This window comes from Anabrus simplex, chromosome 2 (genome assembly GCF_040414725.1).
Source record: "Anabrus simplex isolate iqAnaSimp1 chromosome 2, ASM4041472v1, whole genome shotgun sequence".
NCBI lineage: Eukaryota > Metazoa > Arthropoda > Insecta > Orthoptera > Tettigoniidae > Anabrus > Anabrus simplex.
The window spans coordinates 1161776216-1161791481 of NC_090266.1; the positions used below are offsets into that span (position 1 = coordinate 1161776216).

Here is a 15266-nt window from a genome sequence, read left to right on the forward strand (position 1 = left end):
TCACTTCAAACAATACTTCCAGACAGAAATGAGTCTACCAACATTTTCTTTGGACATTACAGAATTATATGTCACTCCTGAAGGCATACTTAACTTATTAATTATGCATTCGAGAATACTGGGGTTCAAGGATGAATTTTTAACCCTTTGCACTCCGTTTTATTTTCAATATTGTTAACAGTCCACTCTGATTTATTTCTGCACTTTTATCATAAAATTACCTAATTTGTAATATAATGGATTTATCCCAAACAACTGTCCGGCTCGATGGCTAAAGGGTTAGCATGCTGGCCTTTGGTCTCAGGGGTCCCGGGTTCGATTCCCAGCAGGGTCAGGAATTTTAACCATAATTGGTTAATTCTGCTGGTATGGGGGCTGGGTGTGTGTGTGTCGTCTTCATCATTTCATCCTCATCATGACGCGCAGGTCGCCTACGAAGTCAAATCAAAAGACCTGCATCTGGCGAGCCGAACTTGTCCTCAGACACTCCCGGCACTAAAAGCCATATGCCATTTCATTTTATTATCCCAAACAACTGACATATAACTTTAAATATGTTGAAACAAATGAGTAATCAACAAATGCATTTTTGAACCACTTTCAAATAATTTATGACATGCACTTCAGCAGGGTATGGGTATTTCTTGAAATATTCTGGCTTCCGGTCATACATGTATCATTCACTGTGACACGCCTCCATCAGTACATGAACCCTACAACTGCAGCATCATCTTAACCCATTATATCTGGGCAACTATTAGAACGAACATTGTCCATTTCTCTATTATCCCCTTTGTCACTATCGGACCCCTTTATCTTTACATGCGCAAAAGGACGGAGAGGTTAGAGTTACCACTTTTCACTGAAACTGTGTTCACACTATGTAAACATCCCTGCCACAGTCAGAATCATTGTCATATGGGAAGAACCTGGTATACAATGTATTTTCCTAGATTTTTTAGGACCACGTGTAAACTGGTTCTCTTCACTGTTGCTCCTTACTGAGAGCAATAGGCAGATTGTCATTAGATGAATTCCATTATTTCAATAATAATAATAATAATGTTATTTGTTTTACGTCCCACTAACTACTGTTTAAGGTCTTCGGAGACGCCGAGGTGCCAGAATTTAGTCCCGCAGGAGTTCTTTAACGTCCCAGTAAATTTACCGACACGGGGCTGTCGTATTTGAGCACCTTCAAATACCACCGGACTGAGCCAGGATCGAACCTGCCAAGTTGGGGTTAGAAGGCCAGTGCCTTAACTGTCTGAGCCACTCAGCCCGGCCATTATTCCAAAAGCTTTCTCTTTTTGTTCCTGAAGTTCTATATTCATGTTTATCAAAATTAAAACATAAATGTAGGAATATTTTAATGCAAGAAATGCACTGCACTTTAGTAATACCCAATCAAAAACATGAGAACTGGTGCAAATGGCAAGTTCCATTGATTTGAAAAAAAAAAGATGTGAGTGGGATTAAAAACATCCCTTAAAGGAAAAGTACACCACTGCTATCTAATGAGAATTACATGGCAAATGATCAATCATCAGAGTGTTCATAAGTAACCCAACAGATGGCAGCACACTTCAGTAAACTTAATGTTGACAATATTACAATCTGTACAATCAACATACTGTTGACAAATGAGTGTTGAATGTTAAAAGAAAATCTTGTTGTAGTAGCAACTGATGGGAGCAACTGAAAAGGAATAAGGGTGTAAATGCCTTAATTAAGTAGTCATTTCCTAAAGTTTCATTCAAGGATTGTGCCAATCACAGACTGGAAATTTCTGTATCTGATATTGTGAACAAAGATTTCCCATCACAGGTGAATCATTTAAAATCTTTCCTTGAAATTTCCTTGACAATTTACCACCAGTCATCTAAATATGCCACAGAATTAAAAGCTCATGCAGAAGAACTTGTTACTGTGATCTTAAACATTGGAAGGATTCTAGATACAGTACTATCGATTTTTTAGGATCACATTAAGTTTACTGAACTGTGCTGCCATCTGTTGGGTTACTTATGAACTCTGTGATGATTGATCATTTGCCATGTAATTCTCATTGGATAGCAGTGGTCTACTTTTCGTTTGAAGCTTCCAGCTTCAGTACCGATTTTGGTGCACAGAAAAATTTTGAAGTTTTAGCGGCACATTTCAGAAGTGCCAAAGATAATCCACAGAAGAGATGAAAGTGAACAGCATGTATGGAGGACTGCTTGGATATATAACTAATGTTAAATACATATTAGACCTTGCACTGATGTGTGATACAATTCTGAAGTTAGTGTAAGTTAATGATGAATTCAAACCACACGATATCACAATTTTCTAAAGAGATACACATGTAAATTTTTTTTCTGCTAGTTGCTTCACGTCGCACCGACACAGATAGGTCTTATGGCGATGATGGGATAAGAAAGGGCTAGGAGTAGGAAGCAAGCAGCCATGGCCTCAATCAAGGTACAGCCCCAGCATTTGCTTGGTGTGAAAATGGGAAACCACACGGAAAACCATCTTCAGGGCTGCCGACAGTGGGGTTCGAACCCACTATCTCCCGTATGCAAGCTCACAGCTGCGCACCCCTAACCGCACGGCCAACTCGCCCGGTACATGTAAATTACGACATTTGCTCAAAGAAAGGCAAAAATGGACCATACTATACTGAAGCTCTGAAAGCAGAAACACAGTTAGTGTTTAAGGCATGTGCGTTCTATTATGCGATACTACAACTTTTTTTAATACTCCTATCTTTAATAGTTTCCGAGATACTGATAAAACATTATTTAATTTATGCAACTTTTCAAAATTCCCCTTGTGAAAAAATAAGAAAGTTAGCACAATATTAAAATTATTTTCTGATGTGTTGTTCCTGTACAAGTTAATGTAAGCATTCATTTTAGTGGTCTTCTATTACTTACTGTGATACAGTACATTTTCTGATACATTTTTTTCTAAAAAACATATTTTTTGAAGTTTGAATATTTTTTCTGAGCAATCCAGGCACGTGATGGGAAGAAATTTTATTTAATTAGCTAGAAAATTGGAGAAAACCCTGAAGCTCTATGAGTGATGGGAAAATGTAAGGAGAACTCCCAGTTTTGAGATGACAATGAAAAACTGGAATGGGATTGAGTTTTAGGCAGTGCAACCTGACTAGAAAATCTTGATATCAATTATGGGGACACAGAAATAAGAAACTTTGAGAAGAAAGTTCATTATCTCTACTGTCCCTCTTTAACACCATGGACAACTACTTTATTTTGACAAGCGAGTGTGAACAAGGCTTCCCACAAATTAATATGATCATGAATGCAAAAAGAGCATCATTGCATTTAAGCATAGTTACCAACCTTATATTTATCAACTTGGTTGGCCCTCCTTTAAAACTTTTGAAACCTATGGAATATGTGAATTTGTGGTTTCTGAAAGGATGATATCTGGTGACCAATTTCAACAGCAATTGGAGAAAACACGAAGTTGGCAGTGATCATGCTCTACTCCAGCTCACAGCTGCATGTCCCTAACAGCATGGCCAACTCGCTCAGTTGTTTTTACTTTAATTTCAAAGAAAAGCGATAGAGCTTTTATCAGTGGAGACTATCATGGGCAATCTTGGATGATGATTATGATTATTATTATTATTATTATTATTATTATTATTATTATTATTATTATTAAGTGCAAATAAACTGCAAATGTATTCCATATGCATTACCACACTGTGCACTCTATAGATATTTATAGAAATGTCTCACCACACCCACATAGCAAATATATTTAACAATCCAATGAATTAGCCATATGACTGTCAACCTTATGGTCTAGGATTCTAGATTTAAAGGTAAAGTATCACTCTCTACCAATGATAAAAACAACTTCTGAAGAAAAAAAATATTTTGCAATTCTACTGTACTGCACAACCTTAATTATCTGTTGTAATGGCGAGGTCCTAAATAGTTATTAAAAACAAAACAAAAGAAAGAGAGAGAGAGGATAAATTGCATCCCCTACCAGAGGTTGACAATGACAGATCAGTAGGTTTCTGATCTCTGCCAGCTGTTAATATAGTGAACTCATTAGAACCTCGGTTACCTTTTGCAACTGTTTATCTCCACTGTGTAGACTTGGTAAATATAAAACAAATGTTTAAACAAGGGAATGAAGTAAAATATTTTTGATGGTCCAGTGGAGATGAAATTGTCTTGAATTTTGACAGAAAAAGAAGACAAGAGTAGTGCGACTAATTTCTGAACATCTTTTTAATATGTTAGCAGATGATTCCTGGACCAATTAATCAAGGAACAGATAATGAAGGTTCTACTGTATATTTTTATTCCACTTCCGTGAAGCATAAAACATGATTACTCCTACGAGAGTGCACATATAGCAGAGCACAGGATGGACAGTGGAATGATATCTTATTTACCATGTAAGTTAAATGATATGAAGATGAAAAAATTAAGCTGGAATGTAATTTCATGAAGATTTTCCATTGTTTACACACTTCATAATCTTCATTTAGGTTTCAATCCACAAGGACTAACCTCGTTCTCTGCCACCAAATTCCAAGGCCATTCACAGTGAGTAAAATTCAAAATTCCATGTTGCATTAAACCTGTAAATGAAAACATAATGTTTGTACAATAATACAGAAAAAATTAGGATATCATGAATTTACAAACACTTCATATCAAGATAAAATATTTTGATGAAGGACCGATCTTGCTATTCCATTCATCAAAAATCTGTGAAAAAGGTTAAGTTTATTAATATTTGCTATTCAATGTACTATTACTAAGAATGGGCATATATGATACAATTATCTGATCATGCAGGGGCGATATTTTACTTCAACTTGGTAAAAGAAAGGAAAATAAAAACTCACTGGTTTTAATCGATATTATTAAAATTACACAACAGAATATCGATTTACTTAAGTGATATGTAGTGCATATATTTTCAGAAAACTGGGCTTAAGAACAATATTCTGCTCCAGAATGTTGTAATATGTATTTCATTGTCATTATTGAAGAGTTTAACTATTATTGCACCCTTATATGGGCTAAGAAATCTACTGCCCATCAGAAAACTAAACATCAGATGAAATGGTTTACTGCTGAGCATGAAGTTTTAAAAAGAAAAGTTCTAAATTTCAACAATCATGTAATATGGCTATTGAAAAGCTGACGAGCTTAAATGTCAAACCGGGCACATGTAACTCATATTTTAAATGGAGAATGGTTAACTGTGAAGAAGTGGAAAATGTTGTTAATAATACGAAACCTTCAAATGGCACGGATCACTATGACTTTACCAACAATATTTAAAAATCGCTCATTAGTTCTATCCCTATTCCTCTGACAAAGATCATATATGAATGTCTTCGAACTGGTTACTATCCAGAGCATCTAAAAATTTCTAGGGTAGTTCCATTGTACAAAACAGGTGATAGATCAGAATGTAGCAGTTACCATTCAGTCTCTGTTGTTTCGATTCTCTCAAAAAAATTTGAATATGCGATGTAGTTTTTTTTTGTGGCAAAATGTCCTGCTGGCCCAAATGTTTTATTGGGGATGCTCAAATGCCCCACTTTTCCCACTTTTTTGTGATTCCGCTTGGCCAATATATCTTACGTTACATTGTTTTGTCTTGTTTACTGTGCAGGCACATATGCCAGGAAGCACTCCCTGTACAAATTGCTCAATACTCTTTGCCATTTACTTTCAGTGTTTTGTGTTATTGGTAACAATGGTGTGATTTTCAGTTGTATTTTGACCAGTCTTATTCTTACGGTAACTGCTGAGTTTAGTTTATAGATCTATGAAATTACTGTTTCAACATGCCGAAGCAAAGGTGTAATTTTAACAGTAACATAAAAAGTGAGTTTCCTTTTATCACCAGTAGTAGAGAAACTCAGAATGCACGTTGTGCAAATGAAAATTTTATATTGGCCATGGCCTGATGTGAATCATGTTAAAATGAAGAAACATCGCATGAGTGTTCAAATGAAAAGTGTAAATAAAAGTATGAGTGACTGTCTAAACTTAAAAACAGTGACTGAAATGGACAGGCAGTTGGCAGCACAAAAAGCTACTTTCGCACACCACAGTGCAATGCATAACCATAGTTTCACGACAGTTGTTAGAAAACTATTCAATCCGAAATTCACGTGTGGTCATACAAAATGTAAAGAAATTGTTTCTAATGTTATTGCACCCATTGCAGCTCAGCAGGTTTTCAATGCAGTGGAAAGTGGTCGATTCATTTGAAGAATGATCGATATATCTATCTAATCATCTGGCTTTGGAGTTGGTTCCTCTCCTTGTGAGGTATTTTCATCTTGACAATGGTATCATGGTGAAAGTGCTCAAACTGGTTAATTTAGCGGGAAAAAATTCAGATTTACTGTAGAATTATGTGTTGAAGGTTTAAAAGAAATATCAACTTTAGGTTAATTTTTGCCAATAATACCAATTTTGATGGTCAACAGAGGAAAGGGAAAAACAATCTGTTCAAAATGCAACAAAACACAATGAATAACCTAATAGGTGTTGGCTGTCCTGTACATGTGGTGCACAATTCCTTACAAATTGGTTCAGATTGTTTACCTATTGACTGTCAATAAACTGTGAATAAAATCTACCAGCACTTCCACATACCATGAGATTCAGCCACCCCTTCCAATGTAGATTTTTTTTTTTGCTAGGGGCTTTACGTCGCACCGACACAGATAGGTCTTATGGCGACGATGGGACAGGAAAGGGCTAGGAATGTGAAGGAAGCGGCCGTGGCCTTAATTAAGGTACAGCCCCAGCATTTGCCTGGTGTGAAAATGGGAAACCACAGAAAACCATTTTCAGGGCTGCCGATAGTGGGATTCGAACCTACTATCTCCCGGATGCAAGCTCACAGCCGCGCGCCTCTACGCGCACGGCCAACTCGCCCGGTCAATGTAGATTTATGCAACCCGCAATATTAATTCCACCCTGAAAAAAATCTGCCCTGCCGGTATGCTCAAACAACACAACTGGATATCTTGATATTTACCGCCTCACCATGATAGGACGCCGTAATATTATACTCGTATTAAACACTGGAAGGCATGTGTGTGTGCCTTCTAGATTATACAAACCTGACACGCCGATGAAACATTACATTGATATTGTGACCACAGTAAACCTAATACATGCTATAAGCTGTACAATGTGCCATACGGAACTGTAGCATAGTTGGTAAAGGCAAGGCTGAGAAGGCTTACGTGTGAGGTGGGAAGTTTGAGTCCGGGGTGAAGATTCCATACTTTTAAAATATTTGTTTTATACGTACTGCACGTAATGTAAGTTCAATATTTGCTATCCTGCAAATTGAGTGTGAACGAATGTGTTTGTGGCCCTAAGAAGGGCCGGACACATATGGACCAAAAATAATAGGAACACAATTGCCCTGATAATGTTTCATCGCAGCATGTACTCGATGATGATTGTTTTGTTTTATGCACATTCGGGCCTGGTGTCCAATAGATCGTCTTGCGTGCTGAAGCATTCCAGGTGTAACTGCTCGGTAGGCGTCCGTGATGATTTGCCGGAGCTGGTCAGGGTTTTCTGGTGCTTGAGTGTAAACGACGTTCTTCGAATGCCCCTACAAGAAGAAGTCTAAATCCATTAAATCCGGTGATCTAGCGGGCCAAGAAACAGGATCTCCTTGTCCTACCCATTTCCTTGGTAGTTCCTCATTCACATGATTATGAACAGGTAAAGTCGAATGTGGCGGAGCTCCATTCAGTTGCAACCACATCGTCAAATGATTTTGCAAGTTGCATACTCCAGCAGCAGTGGGAGTTCCTGATTCAGAAAGTGCAGGTAGCGTGGGCTCTTCCAATGGCCCTCAAAGAAATAAGGTCAAGATTACCACACCACACATTCACTCCCCATTGTACTTGATGGGCTGCCTGTTGCACCCAGCGAGGATTGTCCGGCCTATAATAGTGGATATTGTGGCAACTGATGTTACCATTACTGTGGAAGCGCGATTTTTCCGAGAACAAGATGTGCGATACGAATGCTGCATCATTGTCCAGCCCGCCTAATAGCCATCGACAGAACTCCATTCGAGCTTTGAAATTCTGCCCATGGAGCTCTTGGTGTAGCTCAAGATCGTATGGGTGAAATTTACGTTCATGCAGTATTCGCTAGAGGGACTGCAGGTACTGGTGTGCGATTTATTACAAGCTGCCTCTAGAATGGCTTCTTCTGTTTAACCCAATGCAGCGGGCCTATCACAGACTGGTGGCTGCTTCAAAATCACGCCTGTTGTCCTTAAGCGTCTTTCAACACGGGGGAATGTAGTAGCATCCAGGTGTTGCCTGTCAGGATACTGTTTGCAGTACAGATGTAGTGCCTCGCAAGCTCTCTGTCTTGCTTTCCCATAAATGAGGAGCACGTCAACGTATTCCTCTGTGAAAAACATACTGAATGATGGCAGAGATTACATTCAGACCCTAACCAGCGAAGTATGCGCAGGGCACAATATAACAGCGAAATTCTACTGTTTGAATGTGGCAAACGTGGCCCTGTGTTCAAGTATTCAAACATTATACCGATGCAAAAATATTTGAAAGCTGCAGGGTTCAAACCGCCAATGGCACATTCCGTCAATTGTTAGGCTAATGCCTAACCACATCCGCTATGTTATAATGTTGGGAACATACTGGTAGTACGATGAGAGTAGTGTAAACACGCCATCCGGTTCGGTGTTTAAGACATTAATTACTGACTGTTATTTAGTTTTATGCATTGATTCCCATCTTCGTTACACCCAGTCACGAGGCACGACACATTAACATAGTTGCATGATCAAAGGATGTCGCTACAGGATTTCAGGAAGTCATGTTTTGTGAGTGGGCGATATAACCTGTCGGTAGGTTTAAAATCGTGCGCAAAATGTGCTCACTACACATTACTACCATACAGTACGCCTGCAGGGGAATGGCCACCTTATAACCATGTCACACATTAGTTGGGTTGCATTAAACTACATTGGAAGGGGTGGCTGAATCACACGGTATATACAGTAAGGGTTGAATCTCTCAGATCATTCTGTATTTTCACTGAAACTGAATACAAATCTGTGCTTGTGCACAGCCAAACTAGGTACCTATCCTTGTTACCAGCACTGGAAAGAATAATTGTAGAAATATTTCCAGCTTTAAATCTTATTTTCTGTCCACTAATAAGTGTCCAGCTGGCCCCGTGGTGTAGGGGTAGCGTGCCTGCCTCTCACCCGGAGGCCCCGGGTTCGATTCCTGGCCAGGTCAGAGATTTTTACCTGGACCTGAGGGCTGGTTCGAGGTCCACTCAGCCTACGTGATTAGAATTGAGGAGCTATCTGACGGTGAGATAGCGGCCCCGGTCTAGAAAGCCAAGAATAACGACCGAGAGGATTCGTCGTGCTGACCACACGACACCTCGTAATCTGCAGGCCTTCGGGCTGAGCAGTGGTCGCTTGGTAGGCCAAGGCCCTTCAAGGGCTGTAGTGCCATGGGGTTTGGTTTGGTTTGGTTTTCTAATAAGTGTCCTGTTATCCTCAAACAATTCTTTGAGAACCCTCTTTCTATCAATCTTCTACACTTTCTTGTTAGTCAGCTAAAACCTTTCGCCACAAAAATGAAATAACAGTAGTGAAAGCCTATCAAGAAATAAATTAAACAATTTACAATGCAGAAAGTCTGAAATCTTCCTCACGTCTGTTGTAAATGAGCAACTATGAAAGTTGAAAGAGGAGAGGGAAATTACTTTATGAAAATTTCACACTTATGCAGACATTTTCTATGACACTTGCATTGAGTATATGAATGAATGGTGTTTATCACTTCTCACACCTTTTAAAGCACTTGACTGGGTGATTTTTTTAAAATGAAAAGTTGAAATTAAGAATGTTCAGGATTGTTATGCTTTTGTTAAAAGCGTTGTACCAAATTGTTCTGCTGTCGAAGACGAACTGTTTGATGGATTTTCATGCAGGCAGAAGTATGGCACTTAGAAGTGAAACTGAAAGCAGTGATGCAACTATTTCAACAGTAAAAACATTACCAGCAGGAACTTGGCTTATTTAGTAGGGTTTTGTCTGTCAGTTCCTGGGTCAAATTCTTCTGTGGAATGTGTTTACCTTCTAATGAAAAAAAAAAAAAATGAAAAAAAATATTAAATAAAATAAAATAAAAAAACCCGAAGAAAAAAAAAAAAACAACAAAAACCAGAATGAAAATCGTAAGAGTGAAGGCCTTGCTAATTGTCAAAACACACGTTCACTTTAATGGGGTATCATGTACTGACTTTTGCAACAAAATATCAGAAGAAACGGCACTTCTTGATAAAATACATAAAAGTGAAAAGAACAGATTTGAGACATCGACTACAGCAGAATAAATAATCTATAGAATGCAAAGAGGAGAAGAATTCCACCCAATCAATACTTGTCTATTATTGTTATTAAAAATACAGGACCAGTTTCGACCCTAGCGTGTCTCCCCAGTTGAACACACACATACATATAACATATCGTGCAATTGCAAACATTACCATATCTAAAGAGGAATATCATGTGACGGTAACATGTCAGGTTGTACTCATGAGTAGGGCAATCGTCAAATTGGAAGTTAAGTATATGTTATCACTTAACTATGCGACATGCGTGAATGCATCTATGAGAAGTGAATATTCCTTATTAAGTATTCATAAGATAAAAACAACATATACGTAAACACTTTCATGCTTATAAATGTTTGAGTTTATGGCTTGCACTGCTTCTTGATTCTTCATTTTGACTGCTGTAATTAAGTCTTATTGTCCATAACTGTGCATTATATTAAAAACTTAATGGCTTGAATTGTAATATGAGTTACACTTTAAAATACCAATTTCTCGTTTAAAAGAATTTTTTCACCATATGTACATGAAGGATAAGAAACACTTTACATCTCTAAAAGGCAAAACATTGAAGTAGTGTAGATTCAGTTGAGGCTTGGATGGAAGTGTAGAAATTACAGCTTGCCGTATATAAAATCCCGTTGTTTACATTAAAAGATGAGTCATGATGTCCTGTGCTGTATTAAGTAAAGTTGTATGGCATTAAACCAGAGTGGTGGCTCCTTCCTTTTTGTAGTTGTGTGAGAGTGTAAAGATTATCTGTGAAAGATAAGAATAAGATGTGAGTGATACTAATTTATTGAAGGAATGTCTTTGAGTCATGTGAGAGAATCTATATGTGTACTTACTGCTATTTTAGTCCTGAGGTTGTATATGGTTTGGGAGCACGTTGTGTACTGCTCCGTGTTCGTCTCGAGCTAATGCCAGTTGCTTTAAGGAGAAGGGGCGGAGGGGCAGGAGGAGTGGCTGTTGAGGGGGTAGGGGTGGAGCTGCGCGTGTCTTCCGGTGGTTCTCTGGTGTGTGTCAGGTTTTGTTTATTGATTCTCTTGAGATAAGCATTTTTTAGGATAGGGATGACTGTATTAAAGATTATATTTGTTTTCTCTGTGATTTTGTTTATATTAAAATTAGGGTTGGCATATTGATCTAGAGAGATTTAAAATTCTTCTGTTATATTGAGCAAGGGGCCCTTGGAGTTTATGCATGTCATTTTCGATATTTGTGAATTTGTGTTTATAATCTTCTATGTGTTGACCTATGGAGGAAAAATTGTGTTTTATGGCATTTAGATGTTCATTGTAACGGATTTGAAAGTTCCTGCCAGTACATCTGATGTAGCTAGTGTCACAGTTGTTGCATTTTATACGATATACCCCTGAATGGTTGTATTTATTATTACTGTTGATTGTTCTAGTGTTGTGTATGATATTGGCACTATTGTGTGTAGTTTTATATGCTATTTTTAATTTGTGTTTTTTTTTTTTGGAACATGTTGGTTATGGGATATATATGCGTATTATTGAAAGTAAATAATACATAATCTTTGTTGGATTTTTCTGTTTTAATTAATTTTGATTTGGGTTGACATTTTATTTTACGAATAATTTTGTTATTCATTTCTTTTTTATATCCATTGTGTTTGGCTATCATTCGACATAACAAACATGTATCCCAATATACCTACATAGAAAACCATAAAAATAATTGAGTCCAATTAAAAATAAAACTATAGTAATCTAAGCACCTTAGAAATAGAAGAATTTATAAAACTACTCAAATTCATCATCAGTAACAACTACTTCAAATTCCATGATACTATTTATCAACAGCAAGGCCTACCGATGGGATCTTCTGCCTCAGGTATACTAGCCGAAATCTACATAGATCATTTGGAGCATCAATCAATCAGTAAAATAGATAACATATTTCTCAAGTGCAGACTTGTTGATGGCATTTTTGTTATTATCGATAATAGATTTACCAATGAAACCAACATATTGAACCAATTGAATACAATAGACCCACACATAAAATTCACTAAAAAAATAGAAAACAACTGTACCCTAAACTATTTAGACATATCCATAACCAGACATGAAAGTCACCTAACTTACAAAATATATAGAAAACCCACACACACCTCTAATATAATCAAAATGGATTCTATTCATCCCAATATACACAAAAGAGCAGCATACTACTGAATGATACATAGAGCATTTAGCATACCATTAAAAACAGAAGAATTAAACAAAGAATTACAACTAATTCATGAAATAGCCAAACACAATGGGTATAAGAAAGAAATGAGTAACAAAATTATTCGTAAAATAAAATTTCAACCCAAATCAAAATTAACTAAAACAGAAAAATCCAACAATGATTATGTATTATTTACTTTCAATAATTTGCATATATATCCCATAACCAACGTGTTAAAAAAAAAACACAACTTAAAAATAGCATAAAAAACTACACACAATAGTGCCAATATCATACACAACACTAGAACAATCAACAGTAATAATAAATACAACCATTCAGGGGTATATCGTATAAAATGCAACAACTGTGACACCAGCTACATCAGACGTACTGGCAGGAACTTTCAAATCCGTTACAATGAACACCTAAATGCCAAAAAACACATTCATTTTTCCTCCATAGGTCAACACATAGAAGATTATAAACACAAATTCACAAATATTGAAAATGACATGCAAATTCTGAATATAAACCCCAAGGGCCCTTTGCTCAATATAACAGAACAATTTTAAATCTCTCTTGATCAATACGCCACCCCTAATTTTAATATAAACAAAATCACAGAGAAAACAAATATAATCTTTAATACAGTCATCCCTATCCTAAAGAATGCTTATCTCAAGAGAATCAATAAACAAAACCTGACACGCGCCAGAGAACCACCGGAAGACACACCCAGCTCCACCCCTACCCCCTCAACAGCCACTCCTCCTGCCCCTCCGCCCCTCCGCCCCTTCCCCTTACAGCAACTGGCGTTAGCCCGAGACGAACACGGAGCAGTACACAACGTGCTCCCAAACCATATACAACCTCAGGACTACAATAGCAGTAAGTACACATATAAATTCTCTCACATGACTCGTAGACATTCCTTCAATAAATTAGTATCACTCACATCTTACCCTTATCTTTCACAGATAATCCTTACACTCTCACACAACTACAAGAAGGAAGGAGCCACCACTCTGGTTTAATGGCATACAACTTTACTTAATACGGCACAGGACATCACGACTCATCTTTTAATGTAAACAACAGGATTTTATAAACGGCAAGCTGTAATTTCTACAATTCCGTCCAAGCCTCAACTGAATCTACACTACCTCAATGATTTGCCTTTTAGAGATTTAAAGTGTTTCTTATCCTTCATGTATATATGGTGACAAAAATCTTTTAAACGAGAAATTGGTATTTTAATATATATTGGTATTGGTATATTATAATTCAAGCCATTGAGTTTTTAATATAATGCACAGTTATGGACAATACGACTTAATTATAGCAGTCAAACTGAAGAATCAAGAAACAGTGCAAGCCATAAACTCAAACATCTACAAGCATGAAAGTGTCTTACGTATATGTTGTTTTTATTTTACGAATACTTATATGTTAGTTTTAAGTTTAGGAATATTCATTTCTCATAGATGTGCATTCACGCATGTCACATAGTTAAATGATAACATATACTTAACTTCCAATTTGACTAATGCCCTACTCATGAGTACAACCTGACATATTACCGTCACATGATATTCCTCTTTAGATATGGTAATGTTTGCAATTGCACGATATGTTATATGTATATGTGCGTTCAGCTGGGGATGACCCGCTAGGGTCGAAACCGGTCCTGTATTTTTAATAACAATAATAAACAAGTATTGATTAGGTGGAATTCTTCTCCTCCTTGCATTCTGTGTGAATCATCAATACGGATATGAAGCTCATAGATTACAATAAATAATCTATATCAGTCTGCAGAACAAATTTAAGAAGTAATGTTGGATTATCTGTATGCATGATACGAAGATTCAATTTAAATGTTCATTAAGTATTGTCAATAAAATGTTTGTCTCCTTTTTTTCCTTAACTGTCCCAGGTTTTTCCTATTTTTAGAAAATGGGGCATCCTCAAAAGAATCTATAGTGAAATATGGGGTGCCTCATGTACTCGTCCTTGGTCCCTTTCTCTTTCAGATCATGATAAATGACTTAGATGAGAATGTACAAACAATGTCCTATATGCAGACGACTACTTTTCTGGGCTCATGCAAAAAATACTGAGGAATTATTGTTGTTGCATGAACACACATTTGAGGAAGCTAAACCACTATTAACTGAGCTGTCTATCTTAACAGTAATCAATTTATACATACATAATCTTCTGATATATATGAAGAGTAATGATTTGCCAGAGTGTCAGAACATCACATATACCTAAGGTACCAGATCATCTTATCATCTCAATATGTCATTGTGTAGGTTAATGAAAATTCAAAAATGTCATATGGTGTTAAAACATTGAACATTTTCAAACATCATCTTTATAAATGTTGGTAAATCCATGGCACTTCATTGCTGAATGCATCGAAGAAGACTGGAGCGGTCTAGACTAAATTTGAGTGTTAACTCCTAGGTTTCTATATCTTCAGAAGGGGTAACGTCTTCCACCATATTTGCTTAAATATAATGTATATCTAGTTATTTAAATGTATGCTGTATAATTGGATTCATCAACAATATCTCTAGCAATTTATTATTATTGTTCTGATTTCATTTGAATGGCCACTATGAA

General features: G+C 36.9%; 1 protein-coding gene across 1 annotated transcript in view; it reads right to left on the reverse strand.

Moving 5' to 3' along the window:
• Positions 1-15266, reverse strand: part of LOC136863376 (zinc finger protein ztf-16) — a 158977-nt gene that overhangs the window by 8635 nt on the left and 135076 nt on the right. Inside the window, exon 6 of the mRNA XM_068225915.1 lies at positions 4551-4621. The gene's annotated coding sequence lies outside the window, so the exon portion shown is untranslated. The remainder of the gene's footprint in view (positions 1-4550; positions 4622-15266) is intronic.